At 46.9% G+C, this 22491-nt stretch overlaps 1 long non-coding RNA gene across 1 annotated transcript; it reads right to left on the reverse strand.

Moving 5' to 3' along the window:
• Positions 1-775: 775 nt before the first annotated feature.
• LOC118238871 lies at positions 776-21609 on the reverse strand. The gene is made up of 3 exons (XR_004770206.1): positions 21208-21609; positions 16636-16815; positions 776-2682 (listed from the first exon to the last, which is right to left on the reverse strand). It is a non-coding gene; the product is annotated as an uncharacterized LOC118238871 (long non-coding RNA).
• Positions 21610-22491: the final 882 nt, after the last annotated feature.

Below are 22491 nucleotides of genomic sequence, written 5' to 3' on the forward strand. Positions count from 1 at the left end.
CATACACACTCACACACCCCCACACACACACCACACACACACTCACACACACTCATACACACTCACACCCCCCACACACCACACACACACTCACACACACCACACACACTCATACATACTCACACCACACACACACACACACACACACACAATCATACACACACACACACACACAATCATACACACACACACACACACACACACACACCAGCTCCTCACCTTGTCTTTGGGACTCAAGTAATGTGCCCAGGGTTTGCAACCTCTCATCAATTCTGTACATGTGCCCAGCCCTGGACTCCAGTCTACAGCAGAGTCCCCAGCCCTATGTTTCCCCACCAGAAGAAGCCAGACAGTACTAATCTATTACACATCCTTCAGTGAACTCAGTCAGTAGCTCACTTCAACTGTGAAGCAAGAAGTCACATTCTTTTATGGTTTTCCAGGGATTGTTTATCTTTCTAATAAACTCAGACAATGATGGCATGCACTATATATTTGTGTTTCGTGTCCACGTGTGCTTGTTGCACACAAACATTTTTGCTGAATGGGTGTGCGTCAGCTGATACATAGTTCTTTCTCTAATAGATGTCAGCAACCTTCTTAAAACCCATGGCCATACATGTACTCATTCATTCACTCATTCATTCATTCAGCACAATAACTACTCTGTGTCAGACATGCCCTCGTCACCACAGAGGGGCTGTCACTAACTAGAGCTCTTCTTCCAGGCAGCAGCCAGAAGCCTTAATGCAAATTCAAACATGACCATAAAAGATGAAGCCAAGCCCACAGAAAATGATTATCTTTTTTCATAACGTCTGTTTTACTGATATTTTTAAATGTGCTCAGCTTTACAAAATCTTATAAAATTACAATCTAGAAACATTTTCTCTGCATACTACGAAACACAATAGTCAACTACTTCAATTCATGTGAAAAACAAATTTTGTGCTCTCAATCCATTTATGTGTGTGTGTGTGTGTGTGTGTGTGTGAGAGAGAGAGAGAGAGAGAGAGAGAGAGAGAGAGAGAGAGAGAGAGAGAGAGAGAGAGAACATGTGGAGGTCAGAGGACAACTTGAGAGAGTCTCTCCTCTACCTTTCTCTGCCTGTACCTATGGAGACAAGGTCTCTCACCTAACTTGAACTTCATCAGTTCAGCTAGGCTGGCCAGCCAATGAGCTTCGGGGATCCACGTCTCTCTACTTCTGGGGTTATAGCACCAGCATGGCTGGCTTTCCATGTAGGTTCTCAGGGTCCAAACTCAGGTCTCCCAGCGTGCACAGCAGACATTCACTTCACTGAGCCATCTCCCTAGACCCAAACTCATTTTCAACTTTATCACAGTATGTACCTCTGTAATTTTATACAACTAACATTACCCATTTTTTTGAGATAGGGTCTCTTTATGTAACTGGCTAACAAGGAACTGGTTATATAGTAGACCATGCTGGCCTCAAACTCATAGAGATCCACCCTCCTTTGCTTTCCTAAGTGCTGGGGTTAAAGGAGTGCACCACTATGCCCAGCTTATTTCCCAAATCCTTTCCACAATTTCAAAAACAGTAAATAGAGGTAGAAGCTGCCCACAGCCCGTCCTTGCTGACACATTCTTTTTTGTTTGTTCTCTGTTTCATTTGCAGATTTCATTTCCTCCAGGAGTCACCGATTCCCTCTTGCAACTTCTAGATGCTTCCTTTAGGGAATTTTGTACATATTAAATTTACATGGCAATGTCATCCATTCAAATAAGGAGAGGAAGCTGCTCTGATCACTTCAGACAGCCTCCACTGTCCATCTTCCACAAGTTGGAATGGGGACCTTTTGTTTCTTGCAAAGAACAGTACTGGACAGCAGGATTGTGGGGACACTGTACACCAGTTAAAAAGAAGAGGGGTTGGGGAGATGGCTCAGGGGCTAATTGTTCTTGATGCTCTTCAGAGGACCAAGTGTGGTTCCCGACACCATAGCGGGTAGCTCACAAGTGCCTGTGACAACAGCTCTAGGAGATCTGATGCCCTCTGCTTGTCAGGAACCTGAACACAAGTGGCAGACACTTGAGCCCCACCCACAAACACAAGAATAAGGTGTAAGATGGTGTTGTGCAGTCTTATGCATCCAGAACTCATCTCTACTGACAAGACAGTATCCATCCTTCATCTCCAGAAAGGTGACCTCCCCAGGTCAGAACAAAGCTATTTATCATCTTTGGCAAGGTGGCGATTTCATCATTTGTCTGTAATTTGCTTTTTCCAGTGTGGTTCCTGGTGTTCCTCTCGGAACCAGTGGAAGTCAGTGGGATTTGTTCAGTAGCGCCCCCAGTGGCTGCTTGTGAAAGGGGAATTCAAGGTATTTCATCAATAGCAGGTCCTTGGCTTTGCACTTAACATTTATTTTAATCCAAAGGGAAACCAGGCCCAGGATTTCCATGGCTTTTTTTTTTTTCCAGCAAAAGTTGTTACAGCAACCTCCCCAAGCTGCCGAGGCTTCTCTGGATGGTTGCAGCATGGCTTTTCTCACTGGAGGAGAGGAACCAGAGGACAACAAATTCTGGAGGGCTCCTACAACTTACTCTCACTGTAGACTCAAGTCTCAGTCTCTACTTTAAGCAAAGGAGTTAGGAGAGAGTCTAACCCAGGCTCTGGGCCCCTCTAGGATGTGACACCTTGGCTTCTTTCCTGATGCTGTGACAAAAAAGAAAACAACAAATCAATTACGGGAGAAAGGGTCTATCCTGGCTCACAGTTCAGAGGGACATGGTTCATTATGACAGACAAGGCAGCAGGCTGAAAGGGTCTATCCTGGCTTACAGTTCAGAGGGACACGGTTCATTATGATAGACAAGGCAACAGGCTGGGGAGGCACAGTGCAGGAGCAGGAGGCTGGCTGGTCACATTTGTCACATTGCATCTGAACTCAGGGAGAAAAACAAATGATTGTGTTTAGATCTTTTTACACACACACACACACACACACACACACACACACACACACACAGAGAGAGAGAGAGAGAGAGAGAGAGAGAGAGAGAGAGAGAGAGAGAAAGTCAGGATCACCATACCACCCAGGGAATGGTTCCACATAGTCCCACTGAAATAACCCCCATGGACATTCTCAGGAGTGCCTTCATCTAGATGATCCCTCACAGGCATGCCTAGGTGCTTCTTAATCTAGATGATCCCTCACAGGCATGCCTAGGTGCTTCTAGATTGCATCAAGTTGACAGTGAGATTAATGGCCACATGTGTTTTCCAAATCAGTGAACACTATCAAGGGCATAACACATTCTGATTCCCCCCAGCAATAGAGACACCTCCCTGCAGCTGCTGTGCTCCAATCTAGAAAACAGAGTCCCCAGGGTTGACTTGTCCTATGTCAGAGAAAGTGTGAAGGAGACACCAGATCTCAGACTCTACATTTGCTCATAGTGTCCACTCAGTGGAATTCCTGTAAAGAGTCAATGGTCACAGTGTGACTCCACTGTGTGAGTGTCACTGAGAGCTTGTATGTGTGACTGAGTGTGAGTGTGCGTGTGCATGTGTGGTGTGTGTACGTGTGTGTGTGTGTGTGTGTGTGTGTGCATGTGTGTGCATGTGTGTGTGTGTGCATGTGTGTGTGTGTGCGCGTGTGTGTGTGTGTGTGTGTGTGTGTGTGTGTGTGTGTGTGTGTGTGTGTGTGTGTGTTCTGTAAACAAGTATTTAACAAGAAGTGATTTAAGGAAGGGCATGTTTATTCTGGTCCATGGTCTATTGTGGTAGGAAAGGCAAGAGTCAAGAGTAGCTCAGGGCCGTGGCAGTCATGATGGACGTGAAGCTGCCTGCTCACATCTGGGTGAAGACACAGGAAGCTGGGCTATGAACTTCAAGTCCCCACCCCCACCCCTCTACCCAGAGATCCATTCTATCCTCAACCTCCCCAAACAGAAGCACTAGCCAAGAGCCAAACGGTCAAACACATGGGCCTGAGGAACATTTACATTCTAACCACAGCACCCACTTGTCCTGTATACAGTGGCAGTGTCTTCCTCCTCAGGCCACCTTATGGATTCTACTGGGTAATTCACTCCTTAGCTTTCTCAGAATAGAAGGCAGGAGCTGACCTCTGCCAGCAACCTGCCTTTGTTGAATGGATCTTTTGTTCCCTCCAACCTGTTTGTCTGTCTTCCTCTTCCTTCTCTTCTCCTCCTCCTCTTGTGTGTGCATTTAAGTGTGTATGTGGCTGTGAGTGTGTGAGTTGTGTGAGTGTGTGTTCGAGTAAGTGTATTTTGCACACATATTTGTATGTGTGCAGCATGCAGGGGGGCATGCTTGCATGTAGGTGTACGTGTGTGTGGAGGCCAAAAAAACCCAACTTCAGACAATATTCTTCAGTCAGTCCTCTGTGTTTTCTTGAGACAGAGTCTCTCACTGGCCTAGAGTTTGCTAAGTAGGCTAGGCTGGTTGGCCAGACAGCCTAAGGGATCTCCCCGTCTCTGCAGGCCCGGGGCCAGGTTGCAGACACACATCACCACACCTTATTTTCTACTTTTATGCTCTAGGATTGAGCCCATGCAAGCGGAATGCTCACAAAGCAAGCACTTTACCCCCCGTCCCTAGAACATGTATCTTTCTAAGACACTGCCCTGTCTATCTCAGGAGTTTCCTCTGGGTGAGTTTTTGTACAACATAGGTTTCACTTTAACGCCTCAAGTTTGCGGGTTCCAAATTTGAACTGCAGTTTCTCCTGGTTCAAGTTGCAGTGAGTGCTGGGGGAAAAAAAAAGTGACCTTTTAGTGGAAGAACAAAGGCTCTGGGGATGTCTTAGCTCTCAAGTTGCCCTTGCAAACAGAGATTCTGATGAGTCCAGTGTAAAAGAATCAGGCTCTTCAGGATTTGGTTTCTCTTCTCGGGGAAAGGGGGTACTTATTAATAACACATATGTGGGGTCTCACTCATTCCAAGTGTTTGAAAGGAGATGAAGGTATTTTTCCAATACTACAACCTTGCAAGGTCCTCTGTTCCTCTTCTTCCTCCTCAAACCAAGTCTGAGAAGCCGCATTCAAATAGTCACAGGCTAGTTTTGTACCAACTAGGAAACAATAGCATGGTCCAACTTTGACATGAGGCAGAATTGAAATTCAAATCTTGTGACTGAGACAAGAAAAGATGTTCACATTTGTCACCTATGCTGGATTTTAGCAACCTTAAAACATGGACCTAGTTAGAGTGTGGAATATACATATATACTTTTAGTGCTTTTTTGTTGAAGGAGAGCTGCCTATAGCTATAAATATTTCTTATGACTACCTCAGAAGGTTCCAGAGGCCACTGGCCTTTCTCACCAAATATGGGCTTCTTCTGGGCTCAGAACAATCATTTACCTTTACACTTTTACTGTCTGGAATGCATTAGGGAAGCGCTGGGAGGAACTGTGAGTTCTCCGGCTCCTGCCGCTGCTGTCTAATTCCGACAATTAAGGGATATAGACAGAGTCCTTAAAGGTCTGCTTGATGCTTGAGTTCAGGAACAAGAAGAGGGAAAGACAGTCTCTACTTGGGGTTTATCATCTGTGACTGGATCCAAGATTTTCACAGACAAAACAACTTTGTAGGCAAGAACACTATCATGACTTGAATGTGAAATGTCTCTCATAGCCTCACGTGCTTAAACACCTGGTCCCCAGCTGGTGGTACTGTGGCACTCTGGGAGGATGATGTCTACTTGGTGGACGTAGGCCACCAGGGCCAGGCACATAAAGGTTATCTTTACCTCCTCTTCTCTTCTAGCTCTCTGTTTCCTGTGTACCTCGTGTGATACACCACCACGGCATCCATCACTCCCCACCAGGGACCAAAATGCTCCTTTGGCTTTGCCCACCATGATGGACAGAAATCCCTGTGAAATCACCTGCCAAAATAAAATCTTCTTCCCTTAGGTTGCTTCTGTTCAGTGTTTTATGACAGCCATGAGAAAAGTAACCAATAAGATAGACCAAAGATGACATATTTACAGTCACTAGTGTGTGGTGCACGTTCTGAACACTCCGAGTATCGCACAATGTCATTTTACTCTGGCTGCCATCTTACAAGATGGCATGCTAGCATCACAATCAATTGTACAAGAGAGGGTCTCCATAGCTCAGAGACCTTGCCCAACACCAAACAGGTGATACAAACATCCAGAGCCAAGGTGGACCACTCTGCCACCTGAATGCCAAACCTCTCCCCACCACTTCCTTCAAACCTATGTGTGCATACAAAGATCAATCCAAGTGTGTGAGCACACATGCGCGTGATCCGGACAAACCGAGAACAGGGCTTGCTAGTTCAGTCCAAAAAGTCTCAGGACTGCAATATTTCCCATGTGCTTTAACCTACATTTGAAAATACATAGTAGACCCTTGTTATGCACGGCCCAGATTATCAGCAATGTGAGGGAAAAAAAAAAAAACACTAAAAATGCCTTTGTAGTGAGACATGACCACTATTACCTCTAGGGATGCAGAAACGTTTCCCTGAAAGACAGACAAACTGAGTTCAATGTACAAGAATTTAGGGGTTCTGTCTCTACTTCCCAGGGCTGACATTACATAAGTGGCGGTGCCCAAACTCAACCCCTTATGCCTATACAGCACACACGTATCTATGAGCAGTCTCCCCAGGTCCTCCTTACCGTGCCTTCTAAGAGCCTGCATCCCTCCTCACCGCCTCCACCCACACTCACTTCCTCTCGCTGCCATCTCTTTGCCATCCAGTCTGTCCCGACCTTCAGTACAAAGTCTGATCTCCACCACTCTGCATCTCATCTGCCTTACTGGATTCTGGAAGTAGGAGTCCCCTTCCTGCTTTGATGGGGCCCAGGTGAACTAGTGCAACAAAAGAAGAAGGCTAATAGAACTGCAATAAAAGCAGGAGAGGTTATTGAAAATGTTCTCCGGCTAAGTAGACACATCCCCCAAACATGCTCTGGGATAGTAAGTGTGCAAATCTAGGGAGGAAATGAAACAAATACAGAGATGCCTGACATCAAAGGATGCTCACATCATGGCAGGATGCAAGGGCCGCTCAAACTAATGACAAACACAAAAATGGTGGGTCCGTGGCCCAGTCCTCTTGGAACAGCAACTTGTACCAATAGCACCTGGTGCATGACAGGGATACATGTACCCCCACTACAGTGACTGAACATACCCCAGTTCATTCTCTGTGTCAGCACATGAAGACTGAGGAAAGTCTGCATTCCATGAGCCCTGCCAGGCCTGGACCACAGTAAGAGAACACAGATCACAGAGGACAGCAAATGTATGCTAATCAATGTGGCAAAACCCTGTCTGGAATATCCCATGTTTTTCTGGTAACTCCTATAAGAGACCACTAAGCAAGTAAAGGGCAGGATCCATGTACACAAATTACTCAACAGAAAGTCTGAAGAGAGCTGTGCTCACACTCATCTGAAGAAGGAAAAACTGAAGGCTGGAGAAATGGTTCCACAGTTCAGAGCCTGTGCCGTTCTTGCCCAGGACCCAAGTTTGGTTCCGAGCACCCAGGTGGCACCAGGCACTTACAGCCCCAGCCGCAGGGCATCGATAGGCTCTTCTGACTTCATTCACACTGCCAAGTCCACATACCCACGCATAGACACACACATGTACACAAAACTTAAGTAATAACAGCAACAGAGAGCTAATGACTGACATATGGCCAGGTGGCTCCATGGGTAAAGGCATTGCTGCCAAACCTGAAGACCAGAGTTCAGCCCTCAGGATTCATGTAGTAGATGGAGAGAGTTACTGGGTCCTCTAACCTTCACCCACAAAGTGTCATCACACACACACACACACACACACACACACACACACACCTACACTCACACTAAATTACATGTTTTAAAAAGCAAAAACAGTTGATGACTGAGGGTCACACAACATAACTCTACATGCCTTCCTAGAAAGTGGACTCCTGAAGGCCCAAAGCTCCTATCCTCTGCACCAACAATGTCTACCTCCTGAGGGTGTAGGGAAACCTGAGGGAGGAGGGGAAGAGAAGAGGAGGAGGAGATTGCTGGATGGGGCAATTCGGTTCTTCACATGGCAGAATGAGAGTTTTAACCCCCGTGAGGTTATAGGAGAAGGGCCTGACTCTTGCACCTGGACGTGTGGACAGAGGTGACCACCCTCCTCGTTCCTGTGCCACAGTGTGAAGGCGGGCACCTGGGACAGGTGTACTTGCCCTCTACTCGGGCTGCATTCACTTGGATTCCCTAAGCACTTAGAGAGCTTTTGAAATATTTCCCTGTCAGAAATGACCTGAAGTGAAATCTAGGGCCTCTGTGTCTACAAAAGCAATCGCTATGTTACCCAGAGTGAACAGAATAAAAACAGAGAAGGTTAAGTCGGCTTCCGGGTGTGTGTGTGGGGGAATGTGTGCTTGTTAGGCAAGGGCATGCATGTGAGGGCTGGAGGTGCCTTCACTGTGACTAAGGAGAGGGCCCGGGAGCTCTTTCTACTGGGAAGCCACAGCACCTCCGAGGTACCTCACACTACTGTGTGTCTGTTACAAGGAAGACACAGCTGGACGCTCCAAGCCCCGCTTGTCATAGTGTCCTCACCCCCGCTGCTGGCCCCAAGCTGTATCCTGGTCTTTGTGGTAAAGAGTCTATCTTGCTGATTCACCCTGATCAGACCTCTGGCCTGGGAAGTGTCACTTCTAATGAGCAAGAGATGGACTGAGATTCCTCAGCGGGGCTTGAAAGAATGAAGGAACGCCAGTTAAAGGCCATTCACACTTTAAATAGCCATTCAGACCATGACCATGGCTCCCAAGGGACTAATCCTACATTGATGTGTGTGCAGACCCCTTTCAAGGCCAGTGACCCATGCAAGGCTGGTGGTGATGGGATCCGACCTCTGGAAACCTGAACCTGTTTGGCTCAGAACAATGGGTCATTCTGAAGTTAGCCCTTGCAACAGACTCTTTCTCCAAACCCATGAGCACAAGAATACCTTATATCTCTTGAATCTTGGTGACCACCATGCTGAATACTCTGGGGCAATTCAGAAAGCAGTATACCTATACCAGCCATGAAAATTACAAGTGTAACGATGCAGACGGCCTGGCCACTGGAAATAACGTACACCAGCCATGTCTTCATTCCGCTGTCAATAAGGCTCAAAGGACTGGCTAGAAGGAAGAGTGTGGAGGAGGACACACTTAAACTTATGTGATGAGCACATTGGCTCCTGCAGGATTCCAGGCTCACTTCTCATGCTGGTGTGACTTTGGGTGAGTCACACCACTGCTTTTCTGAGCAGTAGGGAGAATGTCACCCTTGTAACATCATGGGGGCCCAGAAACTGTCTTTGCTTTGCTTCAGTTCTTCCCACCATTAAAGCTCTGAACTAAATAATTGCTGCTCTGTGTGTGTGTGTGTGTGTGTGTGTGTGTGTGTGTGGTGTGTAGTATATGTGGTGTGTGTGTGTGGTGTGTATGTGTGTGTGGTGTGTGTGTATGTGTGTGGTGAGTGTGGTTGTATATGTGGTATGTGTGTGTGTGTTATGTGTATGGTGTGTGTGTATGTGTGTGGTGTGTGCAGGGTGTGTATGTGTGTGTGTGTGTGTGGTGTGTATGTGTGTGTGTGTGGTGTGGTTGTGTGTGTGATGTGTGGTTGTGTGTGTGGTGTGTGATTGTGTGTGTGTGGTATGTGGTGTGTGTGGTATGTGGTTGTGTGGTGTGTGTGCAGTTGTGTGTGTATGTGGTTGTGTGTGGTGTGTGTGTGTGTGTGTGTGTGTGTGTGTGTGTGTGTGTGTGTGTCTGTGTGTGTGTGTGTGTGAAGTTCAAATGGAATGGGTCATCGTTCTCCAAGCACTGCCTCTTTGTCACTGTGGCTCTTATTCCCTGGGAATCCCATCGAGTCTGCACGACTGGAAAGACCTAATCTTATGTGTGAACAAGTTGCTGTGGAAATCCCCTGCACTTGGCACTCCTTGCTTGACAAAGCTTGGGATGGACGTGATTGGGAGAGGAACTTGGGTACCTCAGTCTTGGGTTTGAATCACTTCTTCCCACCTAAATGTGAACTCAATAGAACAAGGCCATTTCTCTAGAGCAATCAGGTGGAAATGGTCACCTCAGGTCAGATAGTTGCAGGTCTACATTGTTGCGGGCATTGTTGCATGTGGAAACATCTGGGGGGGATGACGACACTGGTTTTTAACTAGATATTAGGCACTGTTTCAATACAGCCTTTCCTACACTTTGTCCTTTCAGTAGGAATTGCTTACCTTATGAGAAACCTTAGTGGAGAACCCCAAAGTATCCCTGCCTCCCCGTAGTGTGGAGCAGAGGGAGAAGAGACCTGGAACACACTGACATTCAACAAAAGCCTGACAACAGGGCTGTCTCCTTTATGCCAGAGGCCATGCTAAAAGCATCGGCATTTTTACCTTCCCAGCACAGTGTCAGTCCTGCCATGAAGGGACCTGCTGTCAGAGGGTCACCGCCACTGAGCATTATGCCACCCCTGTGACCTGCTAACCTGCTTGGCCCCCTTGCCTGCTCTGCTCCTGGCTGAAGAAAATGGGCCCTGCCTTAGAGCCTGAGGAGGACAAAGACATTTATCCATTTGGAACACGGTTCCCTTGCCCATCTCTTCCAACACACACCACTTATCTTTATTCACCAGATAACAGCTTTCCCTACAGAGATACCAGAAGGCACAGTCAAGGAGGCAGAGGGACAGCATGTCTGCAAAACAGCCAAGGAGACAGCAGTTTCCATCTAAAGAGATACACAGATGTCCCTTAAGCAAATGACAATTTGTCATAGATAGTTTGCGGACAGCTTTGAACAACCTCTCGTAAGAACTCCATGTAGCCTACAGGGACATGTCACTGTTTAGTTTGTCCTTCTCCTGACTAGACTAAATACCCAGTGCAAAAGAAATCTTAAAGTGAACTGTAGTAGGGCTTCGGAATGGCTCAGTCAGGAAAATGCCTGCCATGCAAACATGAGGGCCTGAGTTTGTTCCCCAGGACCCACGTAATGAAACCAAGCCTGGTGGCATGCACCTGTAATCCCAGCAAGAAGGGGTGGCAGCAGTCAGGGCTTGCTGACCAGATAGCTTAGCTAAATGGATGAACACCGATTTAGTGAGAGACCCTCTCTCTAAACAAACAAACAGTGGAAAGCAACTGAGGGACACACCCAAGATTAGCGCTGGCCTTTACATTAGCAAGCATACATGTGCACACACACACACAGAGAGCCCTAGCCATCTCTAAACAGAGTCGCTTTGAGACACACCACGTTCTCAGATTCATGAGCTTAGCAAGAAGCCCTGGTTTCCAGGCCCTCCTCCAGCCAACCCAGAGCAGAGGACCCCTGAGCTCAGGTGCAAGAGGCGCCCTGCTCTGAGACACTTGCGAAACTCTTACATCATTTTAACACGTTAGGTGCCCTTTCCTAACTGATGGTTCTTGTGTGTTACAAAGCACTCTGTCTAATTTGCTTTATAGAACTTTGTGATACTCTGGATAAAGCTTGCGGGGGACCTTACCTGGGGGGACCTTGGCAGATTCCATGGCAGACAAGGGTGGCTTAGGCGGAGGGACAAACACGCCAGGCAGACAGAGCTTAAGTGAGAAGTTTTATTAGAAAGGGGAGGAGGGGAGGAAAGAGAAAAGCGGTGAAGACACACAGAGACCGAGACACAGAGACAGAGAGACACAGAGACAGAGAGACACAGAGACCGCGAGAGGACAGAGGGAAGAGGGAGCCCAGGGCCACAGCAGGAAAGGTAGAGGGACAGAGAGGGCAGAAAGAGAGCTGGAAAAAGAGAAGGAAAAAGAGCTTAAGTGGGCCTAGGCCTTTCTTTTAAAAAGGTCCTTTATACCTGGACTGACCAGAGTACTGCCTGAGTGCATTCTGCCAGGTGACAGGGGCAGGCCAGCATAATGCCTGGATCTTTACAGTATGAACTACAGCTTGGCATAAATATGCAATAAAGGACACAGTGAATTGGTCTACAAGTTCGACCATATATATAAAATTATAAAGACCTAGCAGTGTGAGCTTTAGTACTGAACAAACCACCAGGTCTAGTAAAGTCATGTCTAGATCTCAGTTTCTTGAGGAGCTCTAGGGAAACTCATTCCCCAAGTAGGTGCAGTTGGGGTTAGAGCCAGAGCCCTCCTCCAGCTTACAATGCTGCACATTTCCCAAGGGAAATCTTTTTCTTTTCTAGAAAAATAAATTATGTTCTGCCTGGCTCTCCCATGCTTGCCAGCCACAGGGAAGAGAGACGAGGAGGCAAAGGCAGTGGAGGGCTGTGTCCAGCCGTCTCCATGGACAGACTCTGGCTTCTGACATCCACTGTTGATTTTCTGTAACTGTCCTAGTAAAAGAGAGCAGATGGAGGACCAGATTAGACCGGCCAGCCCAACCCTATCAGTCATTTTATGAGACTTCTGTGATTTCTGCCAGGCTAGCAAGAAGAGTGATCTGGAGAGAGAAAACAAGGGAGACAGAAACTCAGAGGCACTGGGCCAGGTCGTTTTTGACCTGGAAAAAGCCTGAGCAGAGTTGGGATGTCAGAGGTGGACAGACAGACAGACAGATGCACTTCAGCTCCCATCATAAGTTTTCCACTACCAGGCAAGTCATTCGCCTATGCATTTGTTCCCTCGTCTGAAAAAGGATGCTAATCACATATTCCTTTCAGAATTATTACAGGGGTTAAAAAATGCATGTGAAGTGTGGGTTGTGAAAGTTGGCTATCTCAAGGGACTTTGGAGTACGGAAACTAATGATAAAATAATGTTCTGTAACAAATAACGCCTTTGCAAGTCAGTTAGGAGAGGAAAATAGGGAGGGAAGCAGCCTGCCAAATTCCATTCAATCTCAGTTTGGCTCCATACACATATATTAAGTACCTACCATGGACCAGACTATGCTATCACCATAACTCAGCTCCTGAAGCCAGAAAGATCTGGGTTTAAATCCCATCTCTACCATTTCCCAGAGGTGTGGCTTTAGGAAATGATAGACCCTCTGATGTGACAGTATATCTCTCTGAGTAATGTTTATGGCACTTGCCTCAGAGGTAAATGAGAGGAATAAGTGAATTAATAATAATGACTCTGCCATGCTGCGAGGGCTCAATACATTACACTTAATATCATCTTTGTCATTGGCATCACCACAACTACCGCTACCAACTGTGTATCACATAAAGAGTTAAAGAAGGAATTAGATGGGCTCAGTTGTAGCTCATTGGTGGAACCTGGTCTAGCATGCACAAACACCCAGCATGAAAAAACAAACAAACAAACAAAAACATGGGGTAAGATACATTCCCTGATATCAGGCACCTTCCGGTTTTGTAGGTCCCCGGATTTTAGAGAGGGTCGTGGGATCCTGTGGCTAAGTATTGAACATCATCAGCAAACATGGAGGTCTTTAAAGTATAAAGAAGGAATGGATAATAGTAGAATTGACTCGCCTACTGCACCTAACAAAACGTAATAGGGCTGTTCTCATGGGATTCTATGGCCTGTCAAGAATTCCAGATTCGGGGCTGGAGAGATGGCCAAGCAAATAAAACCACTTGCCATTCATACCGAAGGCCAGAGTTCAGTTCCCAGCACCCATGACAGGTGGCTCACAATTGCCTACAACTCCAGCTCCTAGAGACACAGCACCCTCTTCTGGCCTCCTCAAGCACCATACACACATGCGCATATACACATAGACCTACACATAAACAAATAAAAGTAAATTTTGAGCCAGGAAGTGGAGGTGCACACCATTAATCCCAGTATTTGGGAGGCAGAGACAACTGGATCTCTGACTTTGAGGCCAGCCTGGTCTATAGGGTGAGTTCTGAGAGCCAGGACTACAGAGAAACCCTGTTTCAAAAAAAAAATGAAAACAAAAGTAAATAAATAATTGATGAATGAATAAATAAATAAGTTTTGGACCAGAGAGATGGTTCAGTGGTTCAGAGCACTGGCTGCTCTTCCAGAGGCCCCTGGTTGGATTCTCAGCGCCCACAGGGGGCTCACAACCACCCATAACTCCAGTCTCAGAGCATCTGTCACACGCTTCTAGACCCTGCAGGTACCAGGGATGGGCAAGGTGGACAGAAAAAACACCCATACACATACATTTAAAAATAACTAAAATTTAAAAGTATTTTATAAAAAAGTTAATTTGGTGAACAAATATTTTGACATCAGTATCTAGTGCACTGTTCATTTCAGGGCTAACGGGACTATTAGACACAGGACAGCAAAGGTGACAAATGTGACCTCAGTGATGAGAACACACGTGCACTGGACAGGATGAGGTATAGAGGGCCAGCTTCAAAGAAGGGACCCTTCCCTGAGTCTCTCAAGACAAATCCAGATGGCTGCACCTGGTTAAACGTGAGCCTTGATACGACAGACTGGTCCTGACCCTTAGGGACCTAGGCAATTTAGGCCGCTATTCCCAGACAGAAATGAGCCGTCACAGCCCAGAGAGTGCATTGTAGGTTCTCACAAGGAATGTGAACTACTCTGTCAGGAGGCAATAAGGAAGATGCAGGAGCACGAATGGATAATGTTTGCACTGACTGCAGTGTTGAAAGGGACGCTGTGTGACACAAACAGCCGGTACAGACAAATAGACATGAGTAGCTCCCAGAATGCTTTGCGTTCCCTACCGAAACTCTTAGGTAGATCCAAGAGCATGGTGAATGGGAGTTACTGAGGGCAGGTGGGCTATTACAAGGTGAACACCTGTAAACTCCCATCATCTGGATCAAACTCATTACAGAAAAAGATCTAGTATCTCTCAAGGTCCACAGAGGAGGAGACAGAGGACAGGTGACATTTGTTGGCCGACATCATAGATAAGTTATAGAGAGCCAGGGAGATAGCTCAGCAGGTAAAGTCACAAGTCAGCAAGCCTGACACCTGAGTGATTTCAGTCCCACATGGTAGAAAGGGAGAACCAACCCCTGAATCTACACACACACACACACACACACACACACACACACACACACACAAACAGACACCTGCTAAAATAAAAAGATTATGGTCAGAATTTAAACACGGTGTTCAGATTTAAATGTTACCTCTCCAGTAAAGGGATAAAAATGACAAGTTGATTCTTCAGATATTTAACTCTCCTCAGAACTGTGATTTTGAGGGAAATAAATTTTGGATTTTGGTGAATTGTGACACAACTTTTCTCAGAAGCCGCATTTCAAGTTCAGAAAGTATACAGTAATCAAACTCCCCTCCTTGAGCTAGGCATGGTGTCCCAATCCTGTAGCTCCTCAAGTGAGGAAGAAGAGGAGGCTTCCCCAAGCACCCCCTGGACCCCACAAAACAAAACAGAATTCACAGGAACCACCTGAAGTCACTCAGGAGCACTTCATGCTGTGGCCGGCAGATGGCAGAGGGTGACAAGAGAACGAGGGAGCCTCAGTCACCGACCCCCACCCACCGCCATCCTGCAGCTCTCAAGTAGAAAATGCATTTGCCTCAGTACTATTTGTTTAAAGTCACGCTTGACCCCGAAAGGTGGTTTCTAGGAAGAGGCCTTTCTGCTCAATTCTTTTGTCACCATTTCCATATCACACCAGGAGACCGGGCATCCTCCCTGTACTCCACCCTGATGCTCTGACCAGACGTCTCCTCAGGTCACCAGACTATTTTAGCTGAGGGGATGCTTGGGGTGTAAAAGTGATGACTGAAGCAAAGGATTTGGTAGTGTACAAAGAGGTCAGTTCCTGTTGACGTTGGGAAAACAAAACAAAACAAACAAACAAACAAAAACAACCAAAATAACCCTGGATAATTCTCCCTAAGAAGGCGGATTTTAAGAATACCTTCTGCTCAGGATGTGGCCCTTTGGGAGCAATGGGGCCCTGCTCAGGTCAGTTTTCTGTTACTTTAATAAACATCATGACCAAAAAACAACTTGGGGCAAAAGGGTTTATTTTATTTTACACTTCCAGATCACAGTTCTTCCAGGCAGGACCCGGAGGCAAGAACTGTGGCAGAGGCCATGGAAGAGCACTGCTTACTGGTTTACCCATTGGCTCACATTAAGTTACCTTCCTTACATAGCCCCTGCCTACCTGCCTAGGGATGGTACCACCCACAGTGGGCTTGGTCCTTCGACATCAATTAGCAATCAAGAAAATGTCCCACAGGTGTCTCCACAGGACAATCTGATGCACACAATTCTTCTGTTGAGGCCCCATCTTCCCAGGTGACTCTGGGTTGTGTCAAGGTGACATAAAAACTAACCAACCCCAGCTAGCCAGAAGCCACAGATTTTTAAAGGGTCACATGAATGGCCTGGCTAGAGGCTTTCTGGGACTCTCAAACTTCTGAAACTTCAGGAGCCAAAACTCAACAATCCTCATTCCTGTCAACTGTCTCACCTCCCAGGCTCCCACAGAATAGCCCATTGTAATGGCTTTGAGATAGCTTTTCCAGACCAAATTCCTAACACTTCCACAGTCCTCCCCCAAACAATGTGATCAGGACTGTCACAGCCATAACCTGGTCTTTAGTACCCATTTCTGTCATAGTTTGCTTTCATTTGCTGTGATAAACATGGTGACCAAAAGCAATTTGGAAAGGAAAGGGTTTATTTGGCTTACCCATCTCCATCACACTCCATCAGGGCAGAAACTCAAGCAGAAGCTGAGGCAGGAATCGTGGAGGACGCTGCTCACTGGCTCTTCTCCTTGGCTTGCTCAGCTTGCTTTCTTATACAACCCAGGACCACTGCCTGGGGGGAGCAGCACTCATAGTTGGCTGAGCCACCCCACCACAGTCATCTGTAAAGAAAACGATCCGCAGATTGGCACACAGGTAATCCCTCAAATAAGGTCCCCTCTTCCAGTGATCTAACTTGTGTCAGCTTTACAAAAACTAACCAGCATACTCAGTTTGTTTTGGGTTGTTTGGTTGCTATTGCTATTGCTGAGTTTTGTTTTGTTTTGTTTTGGAGTTTTGGTAAGTTTTATTTATGTTTTTATTTTACTTACTTATTCATTCATTTGTTTATTTATTTGACACAAGTTCTCACCCTAAATTCCAAAGCCATTCCTTGCCCCTGGGAAATCTCTATGTAACTCAAGCCAGCCTTGAACTTGTCTGAGCTTCCCAGGGCTGATATAACAGGTGTACATGACCACGCTCTACAGGCTCACGGTTTTGGGGGTTCCAGTCCCAGGTCAGGTGGTCCCGTTACTTATGGACCAGTACAATTCTGTACCTTGGAGCCTCATGTGACCAGGAGATAAAGACAGGGAGCCACTGAGGTCCCCCAGTCCCTTTTAAGGGCCCCACAATGACCTGTGCATTAGGGACCACCTCTTAAATGGCCCACTTCCTCCAAGTAACCCCATATTGAGGATGAGGGCTTTAATCCAAGGGCCTTTGGGGGACACTTTAGATTCAAACTGCAGCAACTTAATTTTGCGCTTTTTAACTTCAAAAGAAGATAGGCATCTGGGAACCAGAGAAGCCAGGGCTCCTTGCCTGTCAGAGAACACGCTCTGTGTTTGGGCTATGGCAGTGAAATGTGATGAGTCTCCAAAGATCAGACCATAGGAACTTAACTCCACCCTACCTGGAGTGTTCACTAGGATGTCTGATGTAGTGTGGGGACGAGCTGGCAAGCGCGTGCTTCTGTCTGCTGAAAAAATTCTAATCCTTGAATTTGATTTTGTAAACAAGACCACAGGATGACGGTGAGTGTTAAATGAATTCATGCACATGAAGGGCAGAGCCCCTGTTAAATGCCAGCTGTGCCAGAATCCAACACAGAAAGAAACATTTTTGAGATCTGGGGAGTTATTAAATGATATTTGCTATTTGCTCTATTTCACTGAGAAAAAATTATTGAATATCAACTATGTGCCAGGCCCTGGGCCAGGCATGGGATGCAACAAGATTGTGCTGACCCCTGTCTGCCCTCAGGAGAATTCCCTCCTTGAGTATTTGGTTAGCCAGGGCTTCCCGCAGTGTAGGTATTTGTAACAGGAGTTTTAAAGTGAAAGTGTGACCCCATCAGCCCCTACAGGCCAGTCTCCCAGCACACCAATTAAAGATATGAGTGATGGTGGATGCCGAGGATGGAAATCTAATCGATATTTGGAGACATGAGGAACAGACAGAACAATCCAGTGGCCCCAAGCTGTCTTCGTGGTACTGACATGGGTTTGGAGTTAAACAGAGGAAGAGCTGGGACAGGGACAAGAAGTGTTCATGACTGAGCAGTCCTGATGAAGAGGCGGCCTGGGTCAGCTCTGCTTCTTCAAAGGATTTGAAAAGTCCTTGTTGCAGCCATCACTTGGAGGGAACGTGGTCCCTGGGAGGTGGTTACTCCCATCCAAGTGCTACCTCACCATTGTGGAAAATCGTCTGCCTATAATGTGGTGTGTGCTGCCAGGCTCTTCGGGTCCTGGTATCCAAGGTGACAGCAGAGTTAGGATAAGGACTTGGTTTTCTTTTTTCTTTTTGGTTTTTCGAGACAGGGTTTCGCTGTGTAGCTTTGGAGTCTATCCTGGCACTCGCTCTGGCCTGGAACTCAACAGAGATCCGCCTGGGATTAAAGGCGTGCTTCACCAACGCCCAGCTATGACTTGGCTTTCAATCATCGGTCTTGAAGGGGAGTGAAGTAGGTTTAGCTGACAGATATCCCTTAGTAGGCAGCACACCTGTGAGGAGTCAAGCAGGACTCTGACTTGGTATAGGGAACAGGCACAAATTGAAGGTAGAGATGCCAGGCTTTCAGCCTGCTTTGTGTTACCCTATGAGCCCAAGCAGAGAGTCCATGCTTGTTAGTAAAAAGCAGAGTCTAAGTGCCTGAAAAGGGTTCATGCGCGTGCAAGTGTGCATGAGTGTGCGTGCCTGTGTGTGTGTATGTATGTCTTCTAAAATTAAATGTATAAAATAATGGAAACACAACAATTACAGGAGTTCACTGAAGGAACCGGCTTCCCTTTTGGCAGCCATAATGGTCTAACATGTGCTTCTATGACCTTGACCTAGTCACTAGAAAGTCAGATGCCTGCCTTGTGACAAGGAACCAATCAGAAGTTAGCTGGTGGTGCTATGCTTTACGGCTCTGGGTGTGTTTTACGGACAAGCGCACAGCAATGACGTAGAGAGCATAGCAACCACCCTGGGAGGGCCTATGGGCCATAACAACCAGTTGACCAATCAACACAGGGCAAGCCCTCCAAGCCTGGAGGCACACCAATCGTGAGCCTGTGTGTACCCCTAGACACTCCCCTTACACTGCCCTATAAAGATCTATGCGCAGCAGCTTCAAGCCGTCTTTTCTAGCCGTCCGCCATGGCGGGTGGGTAAAAGACCCGAGCTAACATAGGGTTAGCTCGTTAAATTACAATAAAGCCTCGTGCAGTTTGCAGCAAGCTCTCGAATCCGCCTGGTGATTGGGGTGACCTCGAACCTGGCCTGGGACCCCGGATACTTGAGTTTTCGGGGGTCTAACACACAATAGCATGAGAGTTGTCCACAGACAGCAGTCTTCCAGAGAGGCAACACCAGTGAAATAACGTGCCGCATCGTTGATGGGCTTCATTTCATCTGTCACACGGCACTGGAGGCCAGGACAGCACAGGAAAAGTCCACACTTTGGGTGCACACTGGGACCAGGTACAGTATCCCCTACAAGTGAAATAGGTAAGTGTTCACCACACCCAGAATCAAGCTTACACAGGTCCTCCTGTGATAATATCCCTGCTAAAAGGGACTTGAAGCTATGAAGACGGAATGAGAGAAAGGAGGCAGCCTGGGATGAAACTGCAACGTAACCTTGGCTAGCAGCTTCCCGACTCCAGGCTTGAAGGCCTCTCACCACCCAGTAAGATCTTAAGCCAGAACAGAAATCAAACATTCATGACAATCCACTGACAATGGGTTTGTTGAGCGAGTTCCCTGTCTAATCATTTTATAAGTTTCTTTGAAATCTCCCAGTCAAGGCTGGGGAGGTGGCTCAGTGGGTAAGACAGTTTACTCTGCATGCATGATGACCTGAGTTTCATCATTGGCACATGTGCAAAATGCCAGGCACTGCTGAATGTGTCTGTAACCCTATCATTGTGGAATGGAGACAGGCGGCTCAATGGCTGGCCAGCCTAGCAAATGGAAAGCTTGAAGCTCAATGGGAGACTCTGTCTCCTCTGTCTCAAGGCAGATAAGGTAGATAGCAATAGAGGAACACACACACACACACACACACACGCACGCACGCACGCACGCACGCACGCACGCACGCACGCACAGAGACAAATCTGCTATTCACCTAGTTGGTCAATTTGTTTTGAGACAGAGTTTCATGTAGCCCAGGCTAACCTCAAACTCCTCATCCTCCTGCTCCTTCCTCTCAAGTGCGGAATAACATGCTTGTACCCCCTACCCAACTTTCATTCACCTTTATCCTCCATTCATGGGGCATAGACGGCAATGCAGTGACTTACAGGGTCGACAATCCCCAAACTATCTGTACATATTGAAGACAAAAACGGAGCAAATAGACTACAAAGCCTCAGTCTGATGCTCTTGGCCTACAGAAGCAGTTAGAGCCCTCCCGTGCTGGGCGGAGGTGCTGGTGCGAGGCAGGCTGCGCTGTGTTTGTGAAGAGAAGGGCACGGAGCTGAACTGCAGCCACCTGAGACCTAGAGACCCAGACTCAAGAGGACTGTGGTTCGGAGACGCCCTGGTGCTGATCCCTCAGGACTGGCATATTCCATTGGCTCCCTATGAGGTTGCCTTTGACTAAGAGATCTTTTGGGAAACGATTGGACTTGTTCTTCATCTGCTGCCTTTTTTTTTTTTTTTTTTTTTTTTTAATCTTAGAAATAAGCCAACCCCACATCACTTCATACCAAAGACCCTGAGTGCTGGTGGCTGGTGAAGGTAACCAGCAGGGAATGAATGGGAGAGTCACGGGTCATCATTAAAGAATAATTTTCATGACAGCTTCTGGTGCTCATTTGTAGAAAATTTGACCAGCTCTTAAAACTTTTCAGTTACATCCCACACGGTTCTATCCAGATGTCTATTTCTTACCAATTTTAAGACTAAGTGAATAGGTTTTGGGGTGAGATTGAGTATATTCTATTTACGTTTGTTTTTGGTAAACAAGATGCCTCAGACACGCCTCCACTCAATAACCATAACCCTTTCTGTCTTACCTCCTATGTTGAGGTCAATGACCCCTAAAAAACATTCTGAAGAACTCCCGCTTAAATTCAGCAATTGCCACACTGAACCTTCATCCTCTGGATTTCCCCTGCATGTCTGCAGGTCCTTTCCCATCATCCTCTCAGTCCTGTCTCCCCCAGTCATCAATACGTGCCTCAGCAGGCAATCCTTCCTCAGGGCAGGTCAGACAGGAAAGGCTTCCATCAACTCAGCAGGAATCTGGGTGGACACATCGCTCACCTCCTTCCTTGGCCATTGCTCACCTCCTTCCTTGGCCATTGCTCACCTCCTTCCTTGGCCACCGCTACCCACATCATGGAAAATTCAGCCTTGCTGTGGTGAGAGATAATGTTGAGTTTGTTATGGATGAGTCATTGGAGGGAAAGCCATGGGAGGCTGGAGAGAATTCTTATGAACAGGATGTCACTATGAAAGCCAGCGAGACTGCACCCTTGTGTGGGAAAGGTTCACTAGCAGAGAAAGCCACTCAGCACTCTGAGAATCTAGTGATCTCCCTGAGGAATACAAGAAGTTTGGCTATAAACTTGAACCCTAAGGCTTACACTTGCAGGAAGCCGGCTCAGTTCTGCTGTGATTCACAATAATGATTAAGCATCACTTAGGGCCAGTGATATTGTTAAATTAATGGAAAGGTAACTGTGTGTGTGTGTGTCTGTGTGTTTCTGAGTCTGTGTTGGTGTGCACACACATGTCACAGCACATGTGTGGAGGTCAGAGGACAACCTGGAGTTTCAGTCCTTTTTGAGTAGAGTGCTTTGTTATTCAGCTTTGTGTATATCAGACTCATGGGCCTATGAATGTGGTGATTCTCCTGTCTCTGCCTCCCACCTTCCTGCAGGGGTGCTGCTGCATAGACACCTTCCTGAAGGAGTGCTGTCATATAGACGCCTTCCTGCTGGACTGCTGCATAGATGCCTTCCTGCAGGGGTGCTGTTGTATAGACGCCTTCCTGCAGGAGAGCTGTTGTATAGATGCCTTCCTGCAGGAGTGTGGCTGTACAGACACTCACTTTTGTACCTGCAGAGGTGCGGCTATACAGATGTGTACTTTTGTGCCTGGCTTCACAGGGGTGCGGGGAATCCAAGCTTGGGTCCTTATGCTGGTGTCCTCAAGCACTTTATCCACTGAGTCATCTCCTTAATCCAAGATAAATTTTAAAAAATTGTTTGCACTGTGAGAATTAAGAAACTTTAGCCTATTCCAAGAAGGAGTCTGCATCTGGAAAAAAAAAGTCACCAAGGAAACTTTCTGCA

The sequence above is a fragment of the Cricetulus griseus genome, chromosome 5 (assembly GCF_003668045.3).
Source record: "Cricetulus griseus strain 17A/GY chromosome 5, alternate assembly CriGri-PICRH-1.0, whole genome shotgun sequence".
NCBI lineage: Eukaryota > Metazoa > Chordata > Mammalia > Rodentia > Cricetidae > Cricetulus > Cricetulus griseus.